Source organism: Diceros bicornis, chromosome 15, assembly GCF_020826845.1.
Source record: "Diceros bicornis minor isolate mBicDic1 chromosome 15, mDicBic1.mat.cur, whole genome shotgun sequence".
In the NCBI taxonomy this organism is placed as follows: Eukaryota; Metazoa; Chordata; class Mammalia; order Perissodactyla; family Rhinocerotidae; genus Diceros; species Diceros bicornis.
In genome coordinates this window covers 28,281,404-28,296,508 of record NC_080754.1, presented here as the reverse complement: position 1 = coordinate 28,296,508, position 15,105 = coordinate 28,281,404, and positions in this window count along the sequence as shown.

The following is a 15,105-nucleotide window of genomic DNA, read 5'->3' as shown; positions in this document are numbered from 1 at the left end:
GAAAACACAGCATGATCATCTCAATGGCGAATAAGCATTTGGCAAAATCCAACACCCCTCTGTGATTAAGACGCTCACACACCAGGGATGGAAGGGAACTTCTTCAACCCGATAAAGGGCATTGATGAACACCCCACAGTTAAATTGTACTTGATGTCAGAAGGACTGAAAGCTTTCCCCGTAAGATCAGGAACAAGACAAGTGTGCTTGCTTTTGCCATTTCCATTTAACACTGTGCTGCAAGTTCTAGCCAGAGCAGTTCGGCAAGAAAAACAAACAAAAGCATCCACACTGGAAAGGAAGAAGTAAAACTATATCCATTTGCAGATGACATGATCTTGTATATAGAAAACCCTAAACAATACACACACACCCACACCCACCCACCCACACACGCATACACACACACACACAGAGCTAACAAATGAGCTCAGCGAAGTAGCAACATTATTCATAGTAGCCAAAAACAGGGAAACAACTCACATGTCCATTAGATGATGAGTAGATAAAACAAAATATGACATATCCGTATGACAGACTATTATTCAGCCATGAGAAGGAATGAAGTACTGATACATACTATGACATGAATAAACCTTGAAAACATGCTAAATGAAAGAAGTCAGATGCAAAAGGCCACATATTGTATGATTCTCTTTAGATGTACCATCCACAAGAGACAAAACCGTTGAGACAGAAAGTAGATTAGTGGTTGCCAGGGGATGGGAGGAAGGAGGAATTGGGAAGTATGAGGCTTCTTTTTGGGATGATGGAAATATTCTGCAATTAGATTAATGGAGATAGTTGTACAACATTACAAATACGTTAAAAACCTCTGATTTATGCACTTTAAAGAAGAAAATGCTGAATTTTATGTTATGTGAATTTTATCTCAATAAGAATTTGTTGAAAAGAGAGAGCACGGCTTTTAAACATCAAATGATTGAGGAGTCCTGGGGAAAACACGGTGAATCTCAGGTTTCTTTTGCGTATTTTTATCTGTCAAAAATGACCCTTACACTGAGAAAGCCAAACTGAAGGGATAGGTGTCGTATCACATTATCATACAATTTTGTGAGGGAAATTAAGGCAAAAACATGAAACGAAGGAAGCTGTGTTCTTCTTGGCTCTAAAAATCAGTGTTTGAGAGGTAGCAGTCCAAAACTGTCAAGAGAAGAATTGATTGGCTGGTCCAGCTCGTCCTCTCTTGCCACAGCTGAGCTATGAATCGGCTGGCCTTGGTCAGGGCTTCGCCCTGGACTAGTCACGGGTCACCCTGCACAGAAGATAGCCGCTGAGGGACTTTGGGTGGGGCAGGAGTACCCCGTCACAGCTAAAGACCACCCCCTCACCCACACCCTGCCATTCCTCCCGCCATCCTCAGCCATCTTGAGAATTCGCCAGTCTCCCCTGGACCTCACAGCCCCTACAACCCAGCTGTGGGAGCACTGAGTGTCAGCCCAGCCGCCTCCCTTCCCGACTCCCTCCTGCTCTTCAACTCCCCTCTCTTGCCTCCCCCACCCCCAACGCTGTCCTGAAGAAGTTATGGAGAACACCCTCAGCACCCTGTTATCGGCTCTGGAGAAGGCTAAGGTTCAGGGCTTTGGCCCATTAAGCTCAAGGCCTCTCGCTGGCTAGAGATGAACGACCCAGGGAGCGCTCTGTGCACATAGTTTGAGGAAGCTGAGTCAGCCTGTGTCTTTGTCAGGGCTGCCAAGGTGATGGACCCTCTTGGGCTCAGTGCCCTTGATTCTTTGCTGTGCCTTTATCCCCACCGCAGGAGGTAATGGGGCCCCTGAGACTCCTGGTTCCCTGCATTGTCCTGTCCCAGCATGTACTTTAGGAGGAGGCTGAGAGAGGGAGAGGATTCTGTTGACCCTGGGGAGATACTTGGAGGTGTTCGCGGACAGGAGGAGGGAGTCCTCTTGGTACCACAGCAGTAACTGCTCCTCTGATCGCATCTACTCCCCAGCCAGGGCAAGAGCCGCCTCTGCTTTCCCAGAATTCACTCTCTTGACCCTCTAGGAGTCCTTTCCTTACCATCAAAAATCTTCACCCGAACCTCAACAGAGCCCCTATAGCAGGTCCCTTCAGCTCTCTCCATACCTCCACAGCTTTCTATCCAATCTGATGTCATAACCTCTCTGAAACTCAGTTTCCTTAACTGGAAATTGGGAATAAAGATAGTATTTACCTGATAAGAGTGTTTATAAGATTGAAATGAGATCAGGAACATATTGTATTTCACACAGCACCTGGTGGTCCATAAAAGCTTAATACACATTAGCGGTTGCTGTTGCCATGATTTTATTACTTTAGAAGTCATGCAACCAATTCTAAGGAGCACTGAGTATGTGTGAGGCCCTGTGCCAGGAACCTAGGGTCACACTCTTTGGCCTCAGATAGGTTTAAATCTATTCTGAGAGAGAAGAGAAATCACCAGTCAATAAAATAGTTCATAAGCATATAATCGGCTTATCAAAATTGTCAGTTTTTCAAAATGTGTCAAGATGCTCAGAAATCTCACTCAGTACCTCTGCCTCTGAAATACAGCCTCCCTCGCATTTGCTGCAACCTTCGCTGCTGTGTGGCTGGATAAGCCCGTCATCTACATGTGGTGGGCCGGGCTTTGGGAAACCCACAAAGGCCTCATCTGGCTTTTCCAGCTGGTCCTCCCTTCCACACGCCGGACCAACAGCACCAACACAGCCTAGGCCTCAGCCCTGACTCTCCCATCGCCAGGGCACCAGAGACTGAGCTCCGGACAGGTTCTGGGGGAGGGAGGGTTGCTGTCCAGGAGGTCTTGCAGGGAGGATTGAGAACTCTGTCCCTACCACTGCCCTAGAAGACACCTTAGTGGGGGAAGTAGGATGGGGGTGGGCCAGGGTCAAGGGGTGGCCAAAGGCATTTGTGGGAGGGAGGCAGGAGGGACCACACCTAGGGACAGGGAGGAGTCAGGAGCCAGGGAACTCAGCCAGCAGACAGGATCCAATTCCTCCGGGGTGAACTCTGAGAGAGATTCTGGGAACTTGTGGGCACAAAAGGCTCCAAGAGGGAAAGAGCCAGAGGGGAAGACCGGCCACTCCACCTACCTGTGGCCTGAGTTCTCTGGGAAAGGCCAGCCGGCAACAGGGCCAGTGGGAGCCGCCTCCCTCAGGGCCCCCTCCTGCCCACCCCTCATTGCCCTTCAGTGCCTGCCTGCAGAGCTGGAGAGGGAGAGAAGATCACGCAGTCAGGCAGGACTCAGATAAAACTGGACCCCAGCTCTTTATATATTTTGGAGATTAAGCCCTTATCAGATGTATGGTTTGCAAATATCTTCTCCCAATTGTTAGGTTGTCTTTTCCTTTTGTTGATGGTTTCCTTTGCTGTGCAGAAGCTTTTTAGTTTGATGCAGTCCCATTTGTTTATTTTTTCTATTGTTTCTCTTGCCCGGTCAGATGTGGTGTCAATAAACAAACACATAGGGACAGAGATTGGATTGGTGGTACCAGAGGGGAGGGAGGAGGGTGAAAGGGATAATTCGGTACATGTGTGTGGTGATGGGTTGTAATTAGTATTTTGGTGGTGAACGTGATGTAATCTATGCAGAAATAGAAGTACAATGATGTACACCTGAAACCTTTACAATGTTATAAACCAATGTTACTGCAATAAACAAAAAATTAAAAAAAAAAAAAAAACTGGACCCCAGGCGAGTGAGAGCACCAGACCCTGAGCCAGTAGCCAGTTGATAAGGAGCGGTGGCCCCTATGGCTCTGGCCTGTCCCTCCCTCCCTCCCAGGGCCCTTTGGCTCCCAGCACACAGAGTGAGACAGGACTGATAATGGTCTGGCTGTCCATGAGGTCCTCAGGGACACTGTGGGTTTGGGCCAGTGCATGACCCCTCGGAGCCTTGGCTTTGCACGCCAACTGGAGAAAGAAAGATCCCAGAGGTGGGGACTCTGGGGGACTTGCACAGGACCCTGAACAGTTGGGGACCCATCCCTGGTGCTAAGGCTCCTAAGGGTGCTAAGCTCTTTCTCTGAGATCCTGCTCTTTCTCCATAGCCAGCCTCTGGGCTGCTGCCTCAATGGAAGTGAATGGAAGTGGAGAGAATGCACTGTGGGCTTTTTGGACGCCACAGCCAGAACTCCTGTGGCCTGCGTGGCAGCCTGCCTGACACCCTAGCCTGGGCCAATTCTCCCTTCCCTACAGGTCTTGAGGGGAAATGGCCAGGCTTCCTGAACCCAGGAGTGTTTCAGGGAGTGTCAAGTAACTGGTGTCCCTTCTGGTACCCTCCCCCTTCCCCAAGTCCCCATATTCTGAAGGCAGGCTGACATCTCTCCAGGTACACGGCAGGTCTTCTGGACATACTGAAAACCAGCTACAGCATCCCCTCTGCCTGCTTCTCTCTCCCGCCCACCGCAGCCCAGCTTCTGAGAGGTGAGTCAGGGACCCTCCCCAGAGGGAACTGAAGGGAGGAAATGAGCATCCCAGCGGGAAGTCAGGACAGCGGAGAGGAGCTGAGGAGAGGTGGTCCTGAGCTGGCCAGCCTGGAGAGCCTGGGAGGACGGCTGGCCCGGTGTCCGTCGTGGTTAAGGCCTTGGAGAAGAGCAACTCCTCACGGAGCCAGTAGGTCAAAGAAGGGACGTGACAACATAGCCCGGGAGACAAACTTGCATGTGGGGCCTCCCACAGATCCCAGGCTCAAAGCTCTCAAACAGGGGACACTGGCCTGGAGCAGTTTTCAGACCCCAGGACCATCCAGGGACTCAGGACGGTGCCCGAATGATCCAAGCCCCACAGAATCCCCTTGACGCCTGCACAACAGCCTCCTTGGGAAAGGGCCTGTGTCATTCCAGAGGGGTAGCCACTAGTAATAAAATTCTTAAAATGTAGATGAACCTGTGAAAGAATTCTGACCCTGCTGGCCCACTAGATCCTATCACTGAACGCTTTTGAAAATGAGAGGCAGAGGATGGGACTCAGTTTATTCTCTGGACACCTAAATCATCAACAGTCAAATGAATCTAGCACCTTTATAGCAAATGTGGTTCATATCCACGTTGTATTTTGTTTTCCCACTGCATGATTCACTTCCTCGAAGATGTGGATAAACAGGTGTCTCTATGGTATCCTAAATGCTTTCCCAACCTCCTTCTGATCTCGTCACCTCAAGGAGCAGACGCTCTCTGAACAACAGGATGTGCTCAGCGTGCACCAGGAGGCAGACGTGGACATGGCCTTGGGCAGTATTCAGCCCCGTTTCAGATGCTCTGAACCAGAGCAGATGCCAACTGCCAGAGAGTGTCCAGAGACACCTTGTAGATGCTCTGTGGTTCGTGCCAGGAGGCAGCTGCCACCTCCAGCTCCAGGGACCCCTTGTTCAGACGGTGCAGCTGGGGGTACAAGTCTTCCCTTGCATCAGTGGTTGTCAACCAGAGGCCATGTTGTCCCCCAGGGGACTTCTGACAAGGTCTGGAGACAGGTTCAGGTGCCACAACTAGAGGGTGCTCCTGGCATGTAGTGGGCAGAGGCCAGGGATGCAGCCTGGAAACAAAGGAAAGCCCCCACAACAAGAATTATCCGGGCCAGGTGTCAACAGTGCTCAGATTGAGAAACCCTGCCTTACCACGTTGCTTTGCTACAAAGTCTGCAAATAGAAGCACCAAGGATGTTCACAGTAGGGAGACCATTCTGGCTCTGGTCGTCGGGTGAGCTGCCTTGTTCCAGGTGGAACTGTTGGAGTTGGGTAGCAAGTGGAGAGTGGAGAGCAGGCAGTGGGCACGGCTGGGGTGGGCATAGAGACTGAATGAGCAGGCAGGTTCCCCAGACACTGAGGAGCTGGATCCGGCAGGAGTCAAGGTTACCGATGGAAAGCAGGTGACAGTTGAGAGGGCTTGGCAGGAAAGCTGGGGCCTGCTGAGCGTCAGGCAGAGGAGCTGTACTTGATCCAGCAGACAGAGGACTCTGAGATTGGGAGGGCCTGGATGGTGCTTTACGACCACTGATCAGTAATCAGGGTGCCTTCAGGGAAGAAAAGTCCTGAGAAGCAGGGGCATAAACGGGAGGTTATTGCCCCAGCCCAGCAAGACAGACAAGAGGCTGAACCAGGGCAAAGTCAGGGAAAGGAAGGGAAGGCTAGGGAACAGGCAAATCAAAGAAAGAGCCGGCAATCTGCTAAATATCTATACAAGGAAGGAAAGTAAAGGAGACTCTAATGATGACTCGGGATCTGGGCAAAGTGATGACAGTGCCGGGAAACAGGGGGTCCGGAAGAGGCGCCCATTGGAGGATGTGGCGAAACCCCTTCCTCCTTCATTTGTAAATTCTTGTCTTCCTTGAGTTAAATGCCACTTAAGAAAGAGCTATTCTCGAAGAGCTATTGAACCTTTCACTAATTCATTCGTGAAATGCCTGTGATATGATTGCAATTATAATCCCTACAGGATTTTTTTTTTAACGGACTGATCCAAACATTTATATGGAGGAGTGCAAGGCCAAGAAAAGGCAAGAGAGTTCTCAAAAAGTGAAAGCAGGGTACGTGCCCTACCAGAGATTAGTTTAGCTTTAGATGCTAAAACGATAGTAATTAAAGCTATGAGGTACTAACTGTAAGGGGCCTGACAAGTAGACGAATGGAACAGAATAGAGGGCCCGGAACAGACCGCTGCCCACTCGGGGGCTGGCTTTATGAAACGATGCTACACATATCAGGGGGCAGGATGGATTCTCCAAGAAGAGATGCTGGACAATTGCCTGTCCCTATGGCAAATAAATAACCATGAAAATAGCTCCAAAGTAGCTTTAATCTGGATTAAGTACCTAAACGTAAAATGTAAATACCTTTACAAAAGAAAATATAGAGAGATATTTTTATGATCGGGAGTAGACAATAATTTCTTAAAACAGAAAAAAGCACAAATAATCATGGAGAAGATTGACCACATAAGGTAAACAAACTTCTGCACAACTAAAAACGGTAAAAACAACATTAAAAGCCAAACCATAGACCAGGAGAAGATATTTTCAAGCCTCTAAACAATGAAGGATGAGTAGGCAACATAAGAAAAATTACCCCATAGAAACTGGATAAAAGATATGAACAGATGATTCACAGAAGAAGATACCCAGATGGCCAATAAATATACAAAAAGATTATCTGTTTTGTTAGGAATTAGGGAACTGTGAATTAAACAATGAAATATCATTTCACTCCCGTCTTATAGGCAAAAATAAAGAGTCTGAGATTCCCCAGTGATGGTGAATTGGAGGTGAACTGTGAGCTCTCATAGACTGCTGGTGGGAGTAAAAATTGGTGTAACCACTTTGGAGGGTAATTAGATATCTGTAACACTGAAGATTCTCATCTCCTACACCCAGCAATTCCAGTCCGGCGGGTCCGAACACAGGAACTCCCCTATACCCGCCAGGGAGACACATCCATGAATGCTTACCGCAGCCTTTGTTTATCATGATAAAAATAAAAATCGTGAAAACAATGTTGGGTGGGAAAAGCATTGTGTAGGATGGTGCCATTTGCCTAGGTTTTGGAAGATGCAAAGTGATATCATATGTTGAGTGTGAACATATGTTGTAAAACTTAAAACATGATTGGGAAAGATATACACCAACTTCAGAATAGCAGTTACCCCTGGGGAGTGAGGTCAGGAAGGGAAGAGGATCCGGGAGGTACATACAGGGGGCTTCAGATATGTCTGTAATGTTTTGTTTTGGTAAAAATAACTTTTGAAGCAAAATTAGCAATTTCGTAAAACTCTTTAAAATGGGCTCCGGGTATATTTTATGTTTGCTCTATTATTGTCTTTGTTTTGGGAATATTTTATAATTTTCAAAATAATTATGAAAATAGTTTTTGAAAGGCAGAGATGAAAAACCAGAATATAATCTTTACAATATGATTGCAGCAAGATACTATCTATGCACTCTAAGCACCATATTTTTTAAAACTACGGTTTTTTACACCTTCTTTTCTCTTTCTGATGAGCAAGACTGTCCCTGAGCTAACATCCGTGCTAATCTTCCTCAATTTTATATGTGGGATGCCGCCACAGCACGGCTGGATGAGTGCTGTGTGCGTCTGGCCCAGGATTCAAACCCGTAAGCCCCGGGCCACTGAAGAACAGGGCGTGAACCTAACCACTGGGCCACCGGGTCAGCCCCTAATCAGCATATTTTTTAAAACTACTTTTTATTGAGCAAATACTACACGCCAGGTGCTGTGCTAAGAGGTTTAATGAGAGGATAAATAAGCTGTCCAAGGTCCTAGAGCAGGAAGGAGAATTTCGCTTTGAACTCAACTATCTATGACTCCAGAGCTTACGATCTTCACCTCCCTGGAAACAAATACGCAAAAAGGAAAATAATTTTGGGTTGGGGACTAGCTAGGATTATGACTCATCCACTTTTTTTCAAAATTTTAATGTTGTGATATTGTTTGCATTATTTAAATAAGGAATCTTCGCTATTTCAGAGACAAGTGGGAAATGTGCTAGTTGCTAAAGGTATAGTTGTTTTCAAAACGGTCAGCTAGGCAAGCATTTCCCAAAGTGTCTTCCTGGAATAAGAATCCCGAGGAGCGCATCGTGAAAACAGAGTCGGCAGAAACACAAGTTTTGTACAAGCTGTGGTCTATGACATCCTTTTGGAAATTATTAATGTAAATCAGATTAAAAGGTCCAGTATGCTCTGCAGGAAAGAAACACGTTTAACTTTGTTTAAGGCATTTCTTTTGTCTAAGGCAGATCTTTAGGTGATAGAACACTTTTGTCCCATCATATCTATTAAGATGATGCAGTCAAATACGGTGGGGGACAATCTTCTAAGAAGAAAAATGAGTGTGATGGAGCGAGGGAGTGGCAGGCTATGGGTGCTCAGGCCCTGATCTCTCTCAGCTTCTGCGCTGTGGAGGTGCACACAGGAGCCTGTAGGTACTGCGGGTGCGAGAAAGAGTCGAGTGCCCAAGCCAGCACTCACAAGACACTGCACAAGCACTTCTGTACTGAACAGTCAGGAAATGCCCATCCCCACCTCGATCAACCGAAACAACGCTTTAGGGCTGCACTTGATTGTCTGTATCACTCCACACTCTCTCCCGTATCCACGTGAACACACACCAAGAGTGAGTGTGTATAATGGTGAAGAATACGGGCTTAGCCTCAGGACCCCTGGGTTTCAATCAAGCTCCTTCTTTTCCAGGCTGTGTGACCCTGGGCAAGGTGCTTAACTCTCTCAGCCTAGTTGCCTGGAAAAGCCTATGCAATGGAAATGACAATAGCAATTGTCACGGGGTCATTTCTTTCATTCAAGAAATAGTCACAGGCAGTTACTGCTCCAGGCAGTTGGATGGTGGAACGGAGAACAAGCCCCAAAGAGTCCCTGCCTTCGTGGAGCTTACACAATGGTGGGAGGACGGATGGTGGGGGTAACGTCACACAGGGCCGGGGGGAGGCTAGCTGAGCAGGGGCATTAAAGCAGAGAGCTCAGAGATGAGAAGGAGCCAGCCACACGCAGCTCAGGGAGAAAAGCTGAGCAGGCAGAAGCCACCTGGAAAGTCCTGGAGGTGGGAATAGCTCACATAGTGGCAACATGGAGGAATCTCAAACGCATTATGCTAAGCGCAAGACACCGCACTCAAAAGGCTATGAGTCCATTCACATGAGACTCTGGAAAAGGAAAGACTAGAGGGATAGAAGACAAATCAGCGGTTTCCAGGGGCAGTAGGTACCGGGAGAAACTGACTACAAAAGGCCTCAGGAGAATTTGGGGGGGTGAAGGAACTGTTCGAAATCTTAATTATGGTGGTGGTTACAGGACTGCATGCATCTGTCAAAACTCCTATAACTGGGCACTAAAAAACCGTGAATTTTACTCCATGTTAAAAAAAAAAAATCTTGTTTTGGCTCCCAGGTTTCCACGGCACCGGAACTTCTGGGCTGTTTCCCTAGGGCCAATCCCTAGCAGTCCACTTGATTTCCCATCCACTTTCTGCTCCAATTACAACTTTCTCCTCAGCATCTTACCAATATTCCACAGACTTGCCATCTTCCCGGCCTTTTTGCAAGCTGTGCCCCTCACCTGCAATGCCCTCCCCTCGGCCTTCTGCCCCCCTAAACCCTCTACACTGTGGTGCTCTGAAGCCTCCAGTCCCTTGCAGAGTCGGTGCTGCACAGCGGAGGGCAGGCCCCTCTCTCAGTGTTCCAGGGCGTCGGGCGGGAGTTATTCTGACTTCAGGTTCCTTACCAACAGGAGCGCAGGATGTGGCCTTCCTCACCTCCACGCCAAGCGCTCAAAATAATGCACGCGCGGCCTAGCACACAGCAGGCCCTCGACGCAGTGCACGTGGGAGGGAGAGGGACCCCGGAGCCCCAGAGGAGGTGAGATCTGAGCTGAATCTGTGTCTGAAGGGCTAACGAGGCACCTTCGAGGGAGGTCAGGCCATGAGGACCGGGGCGGGGGAGAAAGGGCGGAAAGTGCGGAGGCCCTGGAGGCGCAAGGTGACCGCCCAGAGCCCACTGTCGTGGCGCCCCCGGGGGCCCGCGTACCTTGTCCTCGTAGGAGCGCTGGGCGGCGCTCACCGACCTGGCCTTCATCAGCAGAAGCACCAAGAGAGGCACAGGGAGCCAATGGCGGGTACCGCCACCATGATGCTGCCCTCGAGCTAAGGAGCTGCGCCCCCAACGGTCTCCTCGGCCCCGCCCCTCACCCCCACTCCGGCCCTAACGGACCTGCCCACGACCAGCCAGTCCATCCTCTCCCCACCCTCCAACTCCTGGTAAACCTCAGCCCACCCTGCCGACCTTGGTCTCCGTGCCACCCTCAGCGTCCTCCATCCAAGACCCGGCTAGATTGCCCACTCACCGCAGTGCCTCCTAGCCCCACCCATCTCCCCGACCCTACCATCCTCACCTGGTCCAGACTGGTCCTCCTCACCCTTCTCTCTCTCTAACCTCGCCCACCAATCGCTCCGCCCCTGGCACCCCGCCACTCGGCTGTCCCCGCCCTCCCCACTGCTCCCCAAGTGGGCCCAGCAGACTGGCGGTGATGGGATGACCCTGTCCATGCAGAAGGGCAGGTGAGTCGTGCGCACCAGAAAGACCACGGAGGTGACCAGCAAGGCGCCCGAGGAGAGGCATAGGGACAGGATGGGCAGCATGAAGAAGCCAAAGTTGCACTGACCGATGCTGTTGTTGACACACTTGCAGTGGTGTTCTAAGTCCTAGGCAGAGGGAAGGGGGCAGCGTTCTGGACACCAGAAGAGGACAGGTAAAGCTCCCCGGGCCAGGCCTACAGCCAGCCGTGGGGCTCCTGGGCATCCAGTGTCAGCGAGCCCTGGGGTAGGACAGGGGTGCCTTTCCTCCCCCTGGCCTGACCAGGCTTAGCGTAGATGTGGATGCTCCTGGGCATGTGAGCACCTGGGTCGGCAGGGGCCAGCCTCCCAGGACAGGTGCAGGCAGGGAGGCAGTGAGCTGCATGAGTGACGAAGACTGGCTGGGAGTTACTGCCACCCTTGGCCTTGGCAGTCCTGGAAGTGGTTTGAGGCCTGCTGCTGGTCCCCTGTGCAAGTGGGCCTCCTGAACCGGCCCGGTACTGGGCAGGTGGGGTGGGGGCCGGAAGGGGGCAGATGAGAGGGGCGTTCATCTCCACACAAATGTTGCACCAGGGGCACGGGTAGGTCCGCGGCGGGCGGTGGAAGCAGCACTGTGGGCACCACTGCAGGCAGAAGGCTGTGTGGTTCACCCATTCCACATGCACCGTCCTGGGGCCCTGTTCGTTGGAGCCTGGCATGGGAAGATTATTGTGCAGCAGCAGGAGCCCTTCATCAGTCTGCTGCTGCCGGGAGTGGGGGACAGCCCTGCAGCATCACTGGGCTCCACGAAGGGTGGGGAGGAGGGGGGCAGGGGAATCCTAGTCCCCACTGAGAAAGCTGACCAAACTCGGAGAGGCTGGCAATCCAAGGGAAGGTAGACTTCCAGCCAGAGGAGTCTGTGATGACTCAGGCCTTTGGAACTGTGATTGATGCTGTAAGCAGTGTGTGCAGTGGGAAGGAAGAAGACAGAACTGAGTGGTTGCCAAGAGCTGGCTTCTCTCCCTGGCCTGCCCTGCCGTCCCCTCCAGAGCAATTGGAAAGCCTCCAGACTGCAGTTTTTTCACATCTTGGTGGCTTGGGAAATGAAGCACCAGAAGCAGGGCCCAAGCAAAGGGGATGGGGGTTGATGGGGTCTTGAGACCCACGGAGGTGAGAGGGGAGGAGCACTTTAGGAATCATCCCTGCATGCAGGAGCCTTTAGGGTGCTACCTCCTTAACCTAGGGCCCGAGAGCACACCTTGATGCAAGATGTCAGAGTCTGAGAAGTTCAGGAAAACCAGACTGCTGAAGGTGAGGACGAACAATGGGAGGCCTGTGACAATGGGAAAGAACCACTCTCCACTCTGGGCCAGCCATCTGCAACTGAGACCAGAGTAGGACTCAGTCCTGATCCCGGGGGGCCCAAGCTTCTCGGGGGACTCAGTCCACCTGGTCAGGACTCACCGACGTCAAAGCCTGCTCTAAATAGCCAGAGTAGTCACAGATCCAGAGCGGCTCCACCAAATGTCACCCACTATTACCAGCCACCAATAGCTCCCAAAGGCACCAAGCACTCTATGCCTCTGTGCCTTTGCATATTGGGTTCCCTCTGCCTAGAATATCCTCCCTTCCCTGATGCCTCTTCTGCACCTCACCTGTCCGGACTCTCATGATCTGTTTTCCTTTCTGACTCTCTGTAAGAAAACTGCCGGATTGTGTGGGAGACTCACGGGAAACCGAAGAAGAGTCCGTTGACACAGACCAGCAGGACTCCAGTGAAGGAAGCCAGCAGGCTCGGGTCGAGCCAGGGAAGCGGGACCTGAGGCGGGGAATGGGACTCCTTCATGAGGGGCATGCCATCCTTCCAGAGCCGCGCGGCCGGACCTCCGGTGCCCACAGGACCCCACCCCGATACTGCCTCCGAGAGCCCTATGTCACCAGTGACCGCTGAAGCCATAGTGAGCTCAGAAGCCACAGCCCAGGGTGGAAGGCAAGAAGCCCCAGCGTGGCATCACAGACGATGAAGAGGTCTGGGCTAGGGGCTCTGTAGCCTGTGACTGCCACTTCCAACTGCCACCCCCAACCCTCAACTGTGCCAGGGAAGGAGAGGTGCTGCCCTCTGAGGATGGCCTCCACACTACAGGAGATTAGAGAAACTCCTGGGGAGAAGAAGTTGATTTCAATCTCCGTTTCAGGCAAAGCGCTAATCGAAGCAAACAGTGCTCATTGCTCATCTGTCTCCAGGTCTTCTTTTGTACTATTCTGAAATTATACTTTGGGGGAGGGGGCAGCAAAATAATTTTGCAGGCTTTCTCATTTCCAGGCGTTTCATGACACAATTCTGCTCAATGAGATATGAGTGGATGTCTGTTCAGGGTTTCTAGAAAAGCTTTTGCCTTCCTGATAAAAGGGGGAAAGGACACAGTTGGCAGAGCTCTGTTCCTTCTTCCTGTCTTGAACCTAGATGTGCTGGCCGGGGGTGCCCCCTTTGACCCGTTAGCCAACACCTCCACAAGCTACACAGACAACAGTGAGGACCTTGTTGAGTCACTGCCCCAGCCTTGACTCCCTCCCTCTGAGCTGCTTATTATGTGAGAAAATAACTGGCCTCTCTCTTACCTGCAGCTGATAGTTGTCATTCGTTTTAGCCACTGAGCGTCTGAACCCCTCTGTGTTTGGAAGATTCCCCCAACTGGGAGTCAGGTGCCACTAGTCAGCCTCAGAGCTGCTCCCACCAACCGACGGGGAGTCTTGGCCGACAGGCAGCCAATGCACACATTTTCAGAGCTCCCACGTGTTGAGGTGTAGTGTCCATTTTGAAAGTCACCTTAATTTCAACAGCGATTGTATTTTTCCCGAACCTGGATAAAATATGTAATTCCAAGGTTCCTACTTTGCTTGGAAAAAGGCTGATATTGAATGGGAGTAATTGAATTGGAACATTCTGAGGAAATTACTTGGATTAAAAACAGAGAGCAAAAGTCCCTCATGGACACATAATTATTGTTACTCTTATTTTCTCGTCTACAGAAACATATTTTTTCTTCATGACATTCAAATTAAGAGGTCAAAATTCAAGGACGGTCCCGTGGTGCAGTGCTTAAGTGCGCGCCCTCTGGTGCTGGCGGCCCGGGTTCGGATCCGGGGCGGGCACCGACGCACTGCTTGTCAGGCCATATGTGGCGGCTTCCCAAATCCAATTGAGGTGGATGGGCACAAATGTTAGCCCAGCGCCAGTCCTCCTCAGCAAAAGGAGGAGGATTGGCATGGATGTTACCTCGGGGCTCATCTTCCTCACATACACACACACACAAAATCCATGCAGTAAGAATACTGTCTTCTACCTGGTGAGAATATATTTTAAACACTAAAGTTGAAACCTTTAGATATTTTCATTTGTTATCATACAACTGTATATATGTATGCACATTTAAACTACCTACATATTGAAATATACTAAAATTACTTTTTTAATGGTGTAGTTATAATAGACAGGAAGACCTGGTAGCTTGGAAGAGAAATGATCTTTGTAGAACAGTCTCTTTTCATCCCGAGCCACTAAAAACTTGTTATTTAGTTTCTGCCTTTTCTGGTCATGGTAGAGACTTATTATCTCACTTAACCTCAATGAGTAATCTTCATTATAAGCAAATTAATAGAATGATAAAAGAGAATTAAGAGAATGATAGGAGATTCCTCACTTCTAAGAAAAACTGAAAAGGCTGAGTGCTTGTTATTTTACCTTCTGCTGTGCCATCTACAGGATTGTTAGTCTGATTAATGACACAGCAAACACAGTGACCATTTCTTGTCCTCAGACACCTCTACTCACACAGGGCAATGACTCTTTGAGGTTGCTATTTTCTGATACTGTGCCCCAAATTCAGAAGAATAAAATTGACCTTGTGTCTTGTTGGCTGCTAGGTAACACCAGAGGCTCGCTACCCACCCCGAACCCAGGAACCCATAATATGGCTCTCTCAGGCATCAAATGATGTGAAAGACATAGAGATGGAATTGACATGCTTCATATC